Source organism: Abramis brama, assembly GCF_963993115.1.
Source record: "Abramis brama genome assembly, chromosome: 4".
NCBI lineage: Eukaryota > Metazoa > Chordata > Actinopteri > Cypriniformes > Leuciscidae > Abramis > Abramis brama.
Window position 1 is genome coordinate 5,507,782 of NC_139966.1, and position 12,244 is coordinate 5,520,025.

The following is a 12,244-nucleotide window of genomic DNA, read 5'->3' on the forward strand; positions in this document are numbered from 1 at the left end:
ATGAAGTATTGGTATCGGCGATACTGGCCCTGTATTTACTTGGTATCGGATCGTTACCGAAATTTGCAGTATCGCCCATCACTACTTGGGGAGAATTTACCAAAGCCCGCCTTAAGAGCATTGAGAGTGACTAGAGAGACGAGAGTATTCAGATCAGCACAGATTATAGATACAGTGCCCTCCACAATTATTGAACCCCCTGGTAAATATGATCAAAATTGGCTGTAAAAAATAAATCTGCATCGATTATCCTTGTGATCTTTCATTCAAAAAATGTGCAAAATTCTAACCTTTCATTGAAGTAAAAGAATTGAAAGTGGGGGGAAATCACATTATGAAATAAATGTTTTTCTCCAAAACATGTTGGCCACAATTATTGAAACCCCTAGAATTTTTTACGAGTAAAATATCTCTGAAGTATATTCCCATTAATATTTACCTTTTTTAGTACACCAGGGTGACTAGGAACATGAAACTGTCCAGCTATGACTTCGTGTTTCACAGAAGTTTAAATATGAGGAAACACAAAGGCCAAATCCCCTTAATCATCCATCACAATGAGTAAAACCACAGAATACAGTTCTGATGCGTAGCAAAAGATTGTTGAGCATCACAAACTAGAAAGTGGCTGTAAGACAATAGCTAAAGAATTGAAAATCCCCATTTTGACCATCAGGGCAATAATTAAGAAGTTATAACCAACTAAAGATGTTATGAATCTGCCAGGAAAAGGACGTGTGTCTATACTGTCTTAATGCACGGCGAGTATGAAAGTTTGAGTGGCCAAAGACTCTCCAAGGATCACAGATGGAGAATTGCAGAGATTAGTTGAGTCTTAGGGTCAGAAAGCCTAAAAAAAAAATTATCAAACAACCCCTACATCCCCACATGTTGTTTGGGAGGGTTTAAAAAAAAACCTCCTCGCTCATCCAAAAACAAATTCCAGCAAATGTAATTGTCAGACACGACTGGATCTTCAAACCGCACAGGGTTCTGTGGTCAGATGAGACTAAAACAGAGCTTTTTGGCAGCAAACACACTAGATGGGTTTGGTGAACACAAGGATAAAAAGTACCCCATGTGTACAATTTAATATACCATTGGATCTTTAATGTTGTGGGCATATTTTTCTGCTGGAGGTCCTGGACTTCTTGTTCAGATGCATGGCATTGTGGATTCTATCAAATATCAACAGATAAAAAATCAAAACCTGACGCCTTCTGCTAGAAATCTTATAATATGCCGTGGTTGGATCTTCCATCAGGACAACGATCCAAAACAAACATCAAAATCAAAACAAAAATTTGTTGTGGAGCACAAAATGAAGCTTCTGCCATGACCGTCCCAGTTTCCTGACCTGAACCATATAGAAAATGAGTGGGCTGAACTGAAGAGGAGAAGCACCAACATGGATCTGGGAATCTGAAGGATCTGGAGAGATTCTGTATGGAGGAATGGTCTCTGATCTCTTGTCAGTTATTCTCCAAACTCATCAGGCATTATAGAAGAAGACTCAGAGCTGTTATCTTGGCAAAAGGAGATTGCAAAAAGTATTTAATAAAAGGGGTTCAATAATTGTGGCCAACGTGTTTTGGAGAAAAACATTTATTTCATAATGTGATTTCCCCCCACTTTCAATTCTTTTACTTCAATGAAAGGTTAGAATTTTGCACATTTTTTGAATGAAAGATCACAAGGATAATCGATGCAGATTTATTTTTTACAGCCAATTTTGATCATATTTACCAGGGGGTTCAATAATTGTGGAGGGCACTGTAAATGGATAAATACATAGATATAGATAGATATATAGACAGACAGATAGATAGAGAGATGGGCAGACCGCCAGATAGCATAACGTTAGCATAGATAGCTAGCAGCTACCTAGATAAATAAATATAGAAATGTATAGTAGGTAGATTGACAATGGTGAACTAACTGTGTTTGTGCTGGGTGTAAAAACTCTGGATGCTGAGTGAGGCACGTCACATCTGGTCGCGGGGTGAGCTCCTCGACCAGTGACCAAAACGCACTCACTTCCCTACAGCACAAGATTTCCAACGCAGTTTCCAACTTTCCATGGGACGGCACCTGCCAAACACAGCGACCGACACGCGGCAGCTATGTTTGCAACATTTTCACCGGAGGAAGAGATACACTGCAAAAACTCAAAATCTTGCCAAGTATATTTTTCTAATTACTAGTCAAAATATCTCATCACACTTAATATAAGACAAAATCACCTAAAGACCAAGATTTAAGTGAGATAAAGGAGCTTGTTTTTAGACAGTGCATCTTAAATATCTTGTTAAGTGAATCTGTCTTGAAAATATCTTGTTTTGAGTCATATCTCAGATGAAACAAGCTTTTTTGACATGTCATAAGGTTTTTAAGCTGCTGTGTTATTTGTAAAAGATGAATCGTCTTATTTCAAGAAATAGACTTGACTTGAATTGAGACAACAAATCTGCTTTATTGAAAACTGTAGGTCAACATGCCAAACTCACAACTCACAATGCAGAGTACAGTGAGTACGTATAATATTTACATATAGACAGCAAAAAAACAATTTATTTACGTATAAACTTTACCGACGTACAAATATGTACATATTCCTATTTAACTTAAAATCGTGGCATTAATGTTTTTACTCTATTGCATTCAATTGTCTTATTAATTTAATTTTCAGTCACATTTATTAATACAGTTTAACGTTACTCATAAATAATAACATTTCGCTCTGTTCGTGCTTCTGCTGCAAACTCGTTTTGGAGGATTAGTAGACTCATCCCGCCGATGGTTTACCCACCTAAGTTGTTTGGTGTGCAGGGGAAAACCCCCTTACGATACTTTGCCGCCCGCTGGTGCCCACCAATTGCCAACGTTGGTAAGACTGAGCGTGCTGTCTGGGTACGTGTTAAACAAGAATACACTCTAAAACCTTAAAAATACCTTCTTTAATCGTTTAACCATTTTGTAATATTTGGTTTATTTACCGTGAGACACAAGAAAACACAACATGAATTCACAAAAGACATCAATTTTATTTGATTGGTGTAATCCAAATCTTTAGAATCCAATTGTTTGCAAGAAACAGATCCAAATTCAGCCCTTTATCCAGCGATCTTCATCATTTCTCTCAGCAGAGACAGTAAACGTCAAATCCCGGAGATACATTACAAAAAAAGAATACACCAATAAATATATTAGAAATCAAATTTCGTGCTCGGTTCCACCTGCTGCAAAGTTTTTTTGGTATTCAACCATGGGTGATTTAAATTGGGAAAAGGCAAATACTACTATTTATAAATACTGTATTAATAATAAAATAAAAGAAGTTTCATTTAAAATTTTACATCAAATTTATCCTGTAAAAAATTATCCCGTTAAGAAGATTTAAAATAAACATAGAAGAGTCTTGTGTTTTTTGGAGACTATTTTTCATTTATTTTATCACTGTATGTACACCAAAAAAAAATTGGTCTGATTTGGAAGAATATATAATCACAAAATTGAATGTAAACATCAGAATCAATATTTTTGATGTCATGTTATATTTTGATTTATGTGGTTTGTCCAAAAAATTAATTTTTGTTATTCAACTGTTTATTATCCTTGGAAAATACCTTATTCACAGATGTAAATTGTCTAATTCACAACCTTGTTTTAAGGTATTTCATCTGGACTTTAAATCATATTACAAAACAATAGAAAACATGCAAAATATGAAGACTACAAAAACATTTCATCTCCTGAAGGATCTGCATAATTTTTTATTTTCCCCTTCTATATATTAATTAATATGTTATTATCCTCTGGTCGGTACATACTGTACATTTCATTTTGTTGAGCAGGTTGCACAGTATTTAGTGTTCTCTGTACCTATTGTCCTGTGTATTGCTCATAATAAAGTTCGTTAAAAAAAAAAAAAAAAAAAAGTCCAATCCCGGCATCCCGCGCTCGATTGAATTCAAATTCAAAAATTGCGCCCGAAGCGTTACGACATGTTTTACGGCAGCGATATCAAACGCTCATTGGCTCTCGCATGCTTCGTCACAGATTGCGACATGCCGTGTTTAAGTTTGTGTACATTTGAAACGGAGAAGCGCGCGCGCCTTCACAGAGCGAACAGTGAACCGAGACCGGATTAACATTTTCATTGATTAAGAATTTAAATTCTGCTCTGTAACGTTACCTCATACACAACTATTACATACTGCCAGAGAGGACTGCGACACATCGTCATGTGAACGACTTTTGGTACCGGTTTTGAAATTTTCTCACTAAATAAATTATTGTGATTAACGTTAAACGTGTAACGTTATGTCTGTTTTCTTTCTTTATAATTGTAGCCTAACCTTACGTAGTTATAAGAAATGGTTAGGTTTAGGGGTAGGATTAGTGGCTCAAACTACTATTTAATGCTATATTGTTAATAAAACTGCCATTTCCCTACACATATGTCCATTACGTTTTATCCTTTTAATATTGTCTATAAAATGGCTATGTTTAGGTGTGGGAGTAGGGTTAAAGGAGAAGTTCACTTTTAAAATGAAAATTCTGTCATCATATACTCACCCTCATGTTGTTTCAAACCTGTATGAATTTCTTTCTTCTGCTGAACAGAAAAGAAGATATTTAGAAGAATATCAGTAACCAGACAGTTTTTGGGTCCCATTGACTTCCATAGTAGGAAAAAAATATACTATGGAAGTCAATGGGACCCAAAAACTGTCTGGTTACTGATAATCTTCTAAATATCTTCTTTTCTGTTCAGCAGAAGAAAGAAATTCATACAGGTTTGAAACAACATGAGGGTGAGTATATGATGACAGAATTTTCATTTTAAAAGTGAACTTCTCCTTTAAGGGATCTTACATTTATACTCTATAAAATGTTCTACTATGTTTTCATATTGCAGTTCCATAAATACTGTGAGCCAAAATGTTGAGATTTAGTGAGAAAATGAAGCTGTTAACCTTTTATGCAGTCCTCTGGGACTTTTTGCTGTTTAAATAATAATAAAAAGGTTAAATGCAAGTCTATTTTTCACTTTTTCTGTCTAGTAAACAGTAGTTAATGTCTTGAATCTAGTAGGTAAAATGTCTTGAATCTAGAACAGCATTACTTTTGTTGAGCTTACAATAAGTTAAATACACTTAAGATGATGTCAGGTTGGTAAATTATGGCTTATTATGGTAAAAGAGGACTGCCTAATATGAGTCAATAATGCTAACTTCAAGACATTTTGTCTCAAAAATGCCAGTTTCCAATCTTATTTCAAGTTGGTGGTGACTTAAATCTAGAACAGCGTAACAATTATAGAACTAAAAATTAGTTAAATACACTTGAAACAAACAGGATGACCAAAAAAAAAAAATGCTACTTTTGAGGGGAAAATACTATTTTTGAGCATGACAAGCTTATTATGAGACACAAAACATCACAATACTAGTAAAATATAGCTAAAAATGAGTTGTCCCAGCTAATTTCAAGATCACTCATATCTTGTAAGGCTTAAATATAATGTCTTATTTCAAGAAATCTTACCAAGAGAATTTTCACTTGTTCCATTGGCAGATTTTTTTGCTTATTACAAGCAAAAATATCTTGTATTAATTTTTTTTTGCTTATTTTTGGAGTGGCCTTTTTTCCAGTGTAAACGCTTAGAAACGCCCATAGCTAGCATGATGCCTTCTATTTCTAGATGACAAAGTTTAACTTACCAGTACTACGACACTATGACAAATGTTACCGGTACTTATCTGAACTAACGTCATGATCACTGCCACTAGATATAAAGAAAACGTTGATTTCACTCGGTGGTATTCAATGACAGTAATTTGTTTTAAAAAAATATGTGTCGTTATTGTGCACTGCTGCTCGTAGACTAGCTCCAGTGCTCATTTGCTGCGTTGCTAAATGATAGCAACTCACCAGGACACTTCACCAACTCTCTCATTCTCCTCGGACCATGCATTTAATTATTAAGCGTTTACGACATTGTGGTGGCGTTCAAGTGTGTTCAACTCGTAAATACGATCTACACGAGATGGCTTGAATGCACCATAATACTAGGCTGAGGCTACCTTTCCTCCACTTCTCCCCAACGTGACATCATCACTGAATTGCGATAAAAAACTGGTCTTTAAGAACATTTTTGGAGACATTTTAAAAATGAAATACATATCTTGAGTGATTTATGTACCCATTAATCGACAGTGGTGGTTAACCAGCAACATGGGCTTTAATCTTTACTTAAACGCAGCAGTCATGTCAAATAAAATATCACAAGTCACAACAACCCATCAAAATGTATAAACACTTACAGTTCAATGCCTGTCTCCTATCGCAACCTGAAAACACTGTTTAAATAGCTATGTTTAAATTTGCAGACAGCTGGTATTCTGCAATCACAAACAACAACTTCTTCTTCTTCTTCTTTTTTTTATTGGCGGTTAGCAACTATTTCTTGTGCATCACAAACAACTTCTTCTTCTTCTTTCAGGTTTTTAAATGGCGGTTGGCAACTCATCTCAAAGGTGCATTACCGCTACCTACTAGACTGAAGTGTGGGCATTATAATGACAACAAAGGAGATTGCAAAAAAAAAAAAAAAAACTATTAAATTCTTTCGCTTAACCCAGTGTTTTTCAAAAACAAAATTAATAATATGTGTATTTTCCCAGATGTTTTCCCTAATAAATGTTAAAGTGTAATGCTTTGTTCATCCATTTGTGTCTTTAATTCTACCCTATCTTTTTCATATTTTTTGCAGTCTTACAATATATGCTTCACTGTCTCTTGAACATTACAATAAGTGCATAGTCCAGTGGGGTGTTTTCCTATTCTGTACAATGTTGTATTTAAACCAGTGTGACCCATTCTAAGACGTGAAACTAACATCTCTTCCCTTGGGCTTCTGCCCTTCCTCATGCTTGTGACTACTTGATTTTGAATACTGTATAAATGACGTCCTGTATCCGCTGTGCTCCAATATTCCTGCCATTTTTTAAGTGAATATTGCTTTATGATGGTTTTAACCTCTACTCTACATATTGGTATGCGCACATCTACTGTTTCATGCTTTATAGAGTTTTTTGCTAGTGTAACCGGATGAATGAGGTGATGGACATTAGTGAGCACCTATCAGCAGGTAATCCACCCTATTTAAGAGCTGGTTGGCTGTAGCCCGGGATGCGTCATGTTCGACTCCGCCTCCTTCCATTGTTTACAGTGGCTGTAGGTATGTGTGTTAGCATATAGCAACTTCTGTTTTTAGTTTGTTTGTATGTAGGGGACTAATTATTAGTGTTGTGTTTAGCTTGTCTGTCTTCTCCGGTTTTCCTTCGGTTTGTCGCAGTGGTTGCATTTGCTGGCTGCTCACCTTTCAGGTATGTGTGAACTGTTGATGGAAAGTGTATTGTTTGTCTTTATTTGGGGGTTTAGGATCGGCTGATTGTGTTGAGTTATGTGCAGTGTCCCTGTAGTCTATCTGAACAGCGGATTGCATGATTTGAGTACCCGTGCCTGTGAAAGGACAAGCACATTGTGCGAATGCATCGTCTACTTCCGGTAAGTGTTATTGCGCATGTAGTTACGAGCTGAAAGTTTAGCCATTGAGGCATAAATCTTAGTGTTTCTTTGTATTTGGCTTAGGATTTTCCCTCTCGTCCGGCGATCTTGTTCTTCCTGCTGGTGCTATAAAAAGCTATTACAGCCCCGTCGATTCCTTGCTGCCAGATTAAGAGCGCATCGTATTTTCCTGCTCCACTGTCGCTACCGTGTGCAATACAAACTTTTTGCCATCTGTGAGAAGATCGTCACCCCACTGATGAGGGGGACCGTTGCTGTCTGGTTTTATTTATTATTTGTTGATTTAATGTTTCTTTTATTGAACTTTTGAGGTTAACACTTGGTGTCAAAAATGGAACACCAAACTATCTGCTTGTGAGCTCATTGCGTGACTTGAGTTATTTATTTATGGTCTGTGTTTACACCTTTGTATGTTATTCGTGATTGTCTATTAATGGTGATATTATCTGCTCATGACCGTACCCTAAACATCATCCAACTGGGCTTTAGTGCAGTTGGTATGTTGAAGTTTGGTTATTAATTATTTTTTGTGATTTTCGTTTCAGGTGCTGAGGTTCCACGGGTGGAGGATCTCTTGTGGTGGTGGTGCTTTCTTCGAATGTTTGCCGTGACACTTTTGAAGTCTTTGCTGTGTGTGTGAGTGTGCTTTTGGTAAATTAAGTTTAGTGATCCCTCCTCCCGTGGTTTGCCTCAGCCCTGTTAGTCTGTGTCTTTTTTTCTATGGTGTCTGTGTAACCAGTGTATTGAAAGAGTGTGTGTTTATTCAAATGTGTTTTTGTTTACTTGAATGTGTTTGTAACTCAAAACCTTGTCAGTATAGCTCCAGGTTGCCTTTTTAACGTGACTACCCTGCTGCTTTAAATTAAATTTTGTATAAATAAATTTTTTGTATATTTTCATATCCACGTCTCTGCCTACCTTTATTAGAGAATCGAACCTGAGTGACCTAGTAATAGTAACTTGAGTGTTGTCCATATTTCCCGGGGCGAAATTCCCCGGGTGGCGTAGTCGAAATTCTTTCTACCTGTAATACCGCTCTTTTGCCACATTTGGCGTAGTCGGCAGGATCTCTATTGTGTAGTGCAAAGACGTGGGTATTATTTTGTTGGTTTAGTGTTTTTGGGTATTTTGTTTGTTTTCTTTTTTTTTGCAGAAACCAGACAGCAGCAGTTTCTTTCAGGAGTGTGTGACAAGTAGACCTGTGAGTTTTTGTATTGGTAAGTGATCTTTCCTGATTTGTAATCATGGACGATGAACTTTTCCAGGCCTTACAACATTGCTGTCACATTGACTCTCAGCTAGTCTCGGATCAGTTGGGGCGAGTTGAGGTGCGTGGAAGTCGAACGTGTCGCATCCGGGCGGCACAAGGAAATTGGTTGCCGTCATGGCAGAGAACTTGTGTTTCACTCGTTTCTCAGTGTGTGTAGCCGTCATGGCAGAGAACTTGTGTTTCACTCGTTTCTCAGTGTGTGTAGCCGTCATGGCAGAGAACTTGTGTATCTCTCGGTGTGCGTGTAGCCGTCATGGCAGAGAACTTGTGTATCTCTCGGTGTGCGTGTAGCCGTCATGGCAGAGAACTTGTGTATCTCTCGTTTCTCAATGTGTGTAGCCGTCATGGCAGAGAACTTGTGTTTCACTTGTTTCTCAATGTGTGTAGCCGTCATGGCAGAGAACTTGTGTATTTCTCAGTGTGTGTAGCCGTCATGGCAGAGAACTTGTGTTTCACTCGTTTCTCAGTGTGTGTAGCCGTCATGGCAGAGAACTTGTGTATCTCTCGGTGTGCGTGTAGCCGTCATGGCAGAGAACTTGTGTTTCACTCGTTTCTCAATGTGTGTAGCCGTCATGGCAGAGAACTTGTGTATCTCTCGGTGTGCGTGTAGCCGTCATGGCAGAGAACTTGTGTATCTCTCGGTGTGCGTGTAGCCGTCATGGCAGAGAACTTGTGTATCTCTCGTTTCTCAATGTGTGTAGCCGTCATGGCAGAGAACTTGTGTTTCACTCGTTTCTCCGTGTGTGTAGCCGTCATGGCAGAGAACTTGTGTATCTCTCGGTGTGCGTGTAGCCGTCATGGCAGAGAACTTGTGTTTCACTCGTTTCTCAGTGTGTGTAGCCGTCATGGCAGAGAACTTGTGTATCACTCGTTTCTCAGTGTGTTTAACCGTCATGGCAGAGAACTTGTGTTTCACTCGTTTCTCAGTGTGTTTAACCGTCATGGCAGAGAACTTGTGTTTCACTCGTTTCTCAGTGTGTGTAGCCGTCATGGGCTAGTGGTCTATCGTCGGGGCGACGATACAAAAGGTGGGGATGGATTGTAACCGGATGAATGAGGTGATGGACATTAGTGAGCACCTATCAGCAGGTAATCCACCCTATTTAAGAGCTGGTTGGCTGTAGCCCGGGATGCGTCATGTTCGACTCCGCCTCCTTCCATTGTTTACAGTGGCTGTAGGTATGTGTGTTAGCATATAGCAACTTCTGTTTTTAGTTTGTTTGTATGTAGGGGACTAATTATTAGTGTTGTGTTTAGCTTGTCTGTCTTCTCCGGTTTTCCTTCGGTTTGTCGCAGTGGTTGCATTTGCTGGCTGCTCACCTTTCAGGTATGTGTGAACTGTTGATGGAAAGTGTATTGTTTGTCTTTATTTGGGGGTTTAGGATCGGCTGATTGTGTTGAGTTATGTGCAGTGTCCCTGTAGTCTATCTGAACAGCGGATTGCATGATTTGAGTACCCGTGCCTGTGAAAGGACAAGCACATTGTGCGAATGCATCGTCTACTTCCGGTAAGTGTTATTGCGCATGTAGTTACGAGCTGAAAGTTTAGCCATTGAGGCATAAATCTTAGTGTTTCTTTGTATTTGGCTTAGGATTTTCCCTCTCGTCCGGCGATCTTGTTCTTCCTGCTGGTGCTATAAAAAGCTATTACAGCCCCGTCGATTCCTTGCTGCCAGATTAAGAGCGCATCGTATTTTCCTGCTCCACTGTCGCTACCGTGTGCAATACAAACTTTTTGCCATCTGTGAGAAGATCGTCACCCCACTGATGAGGGGGACCGTTGCTGTCTGGTTTTATTTATTATTTGTTGATTTAATGTTTCTTTTATTGAACTTTTGAGGTTAACACTTGGTGTCAAAAATGGAACACCAAACTATCTGCTTGTGAGCTCATTGCGTGACTTGAGTTATTTATTTATGGTCTGTGTTTACACCTTTGTATGTTATTCGTGATTGTCTATTAATGGTGATATTATCTGCTCATGACCGTACCCTAAACATCATCCAACTGGGCTTTAGTGCAGTTGGTATGTTGAAGTTTGGTTATTAATTATTTTTTGTGATTTTCGTTTCAGGTGCTGAGGTTCCACGGGTGGAGGATCTCTTGTGGTGGTGGTGCTTTCTTCGAATGTTTGCCGTGACACTTTTGAAGTCTTTGCTGTGTGTGTGAGTGTGCTTTTGGTAAATTAAGTTTAGTGATCCCTCCTCCCGTGGTTTGCCTCAGCCCTGTTAGTCTGTGTCTTTTTTTCTATGGTGTCTGTGTAACCAGTGTATTGAAAGAGTGTGTGTTTATTCAAATGTGTTTTTGTTTACTTGAATGTGTTTGTAACTCAAAACCTTGTCAGTATAGCTCCAGGTTGCCTTTTTAACGTGACTACCCTGCTGCTTTAAATTAAATTTTGTATAAATAAATTTTTTGTATATTTTCATATCCACGTCTCTGCCTACCTTTATTAGAGAATCGAACCTGAGTGACCTAGTAATAGTAACTTGAGTGTTGTCCATATTTCCCGGGGCGAAATTCCCCGGGTGGCGTAGTCGAAATTCTTTCTACCTGTAATACCGCTCTTTTGCCACACTAGCATATCTACAGCTTCATTTCCTTCCACCCCTACATGAGCAGGAACCCAAAGGAAGGAGACAGCTATTCTTTTATTATGAAGTGTAAGAAGCAAGTGAAGTATTTGATGAATGAGGTCTTGTCTACATGATGCTCTCCCAGATTGAATACTTAATAATGCTGATAAACTGCCTGAGGCTATAACGACACCTTGGTCCTGACTATTTTCTTCCACCCACCCTAACGCTAGTAAAATTGCTACTAACTCCACCGTGTAAACTGACAGGTAATCTGTTGTCCTCTTTTTGACTGCTACTTCATACCGAGGAATAAAAAAGGCTGCACCAGTACGGCCGGTTTCTGGCTGCTTTGATCCATCCGTAAATATAAATAATTCCTCTTGATTCTGTTTTACATAGTTTTGAACTATTATCCACTCTGGCATTATTTTTGAGTTTTCTTTTAGTATTTGTTGTAAGCTTATATTCACAGATGGTGTTATAAATTTCCAGGGTGGTATCGTTGATATTGCCACAGTGGATCCTATTTGCAACTGACTGATACCTACATTTTGAGCCTTAGCATTCCCCACCCATCCGAAGCTGTAAAAATTGCTTTTACTATGCTCTGCGCATTCCTGCAAGACAGTTTTTGTGGGGTGCTCCATACTATGTCCTTGTAAATTAGTCCAATACGCCAACATGATCTTGACCCTCCTAATACGTAGCGGCATCTCTCCTGCCTCCACCTGTATTGCAGTTACTGGTGTTATTTTAAATGCTCTAGTACAAATCCGAAGTGCCTGTGCCTGTTCCACAT

The 12,244-nt window shown here is 38.5% G+C and overlaps 1 long non-coding RNA gene across 1 annotated transcript; it reads left to right on the plus strand.

The window, feature by feature from the left end:
• Positions 1 to 7,400: 7,400 nt before the first annotated feature.
• Positions 7,401 to 11,296, plus strand: LOC311081289. Its single transcript, XR_014605851.1, has 2 exons — positions 7,401 to 10,374; positions 10,459 to 11,296. It is a non-coding gene; the product is annotated as an uncharacterized lncRNA (long non-coding RNA).
• Positions 11,297 to 12,244: the final 948 nt, after the last annotated feature.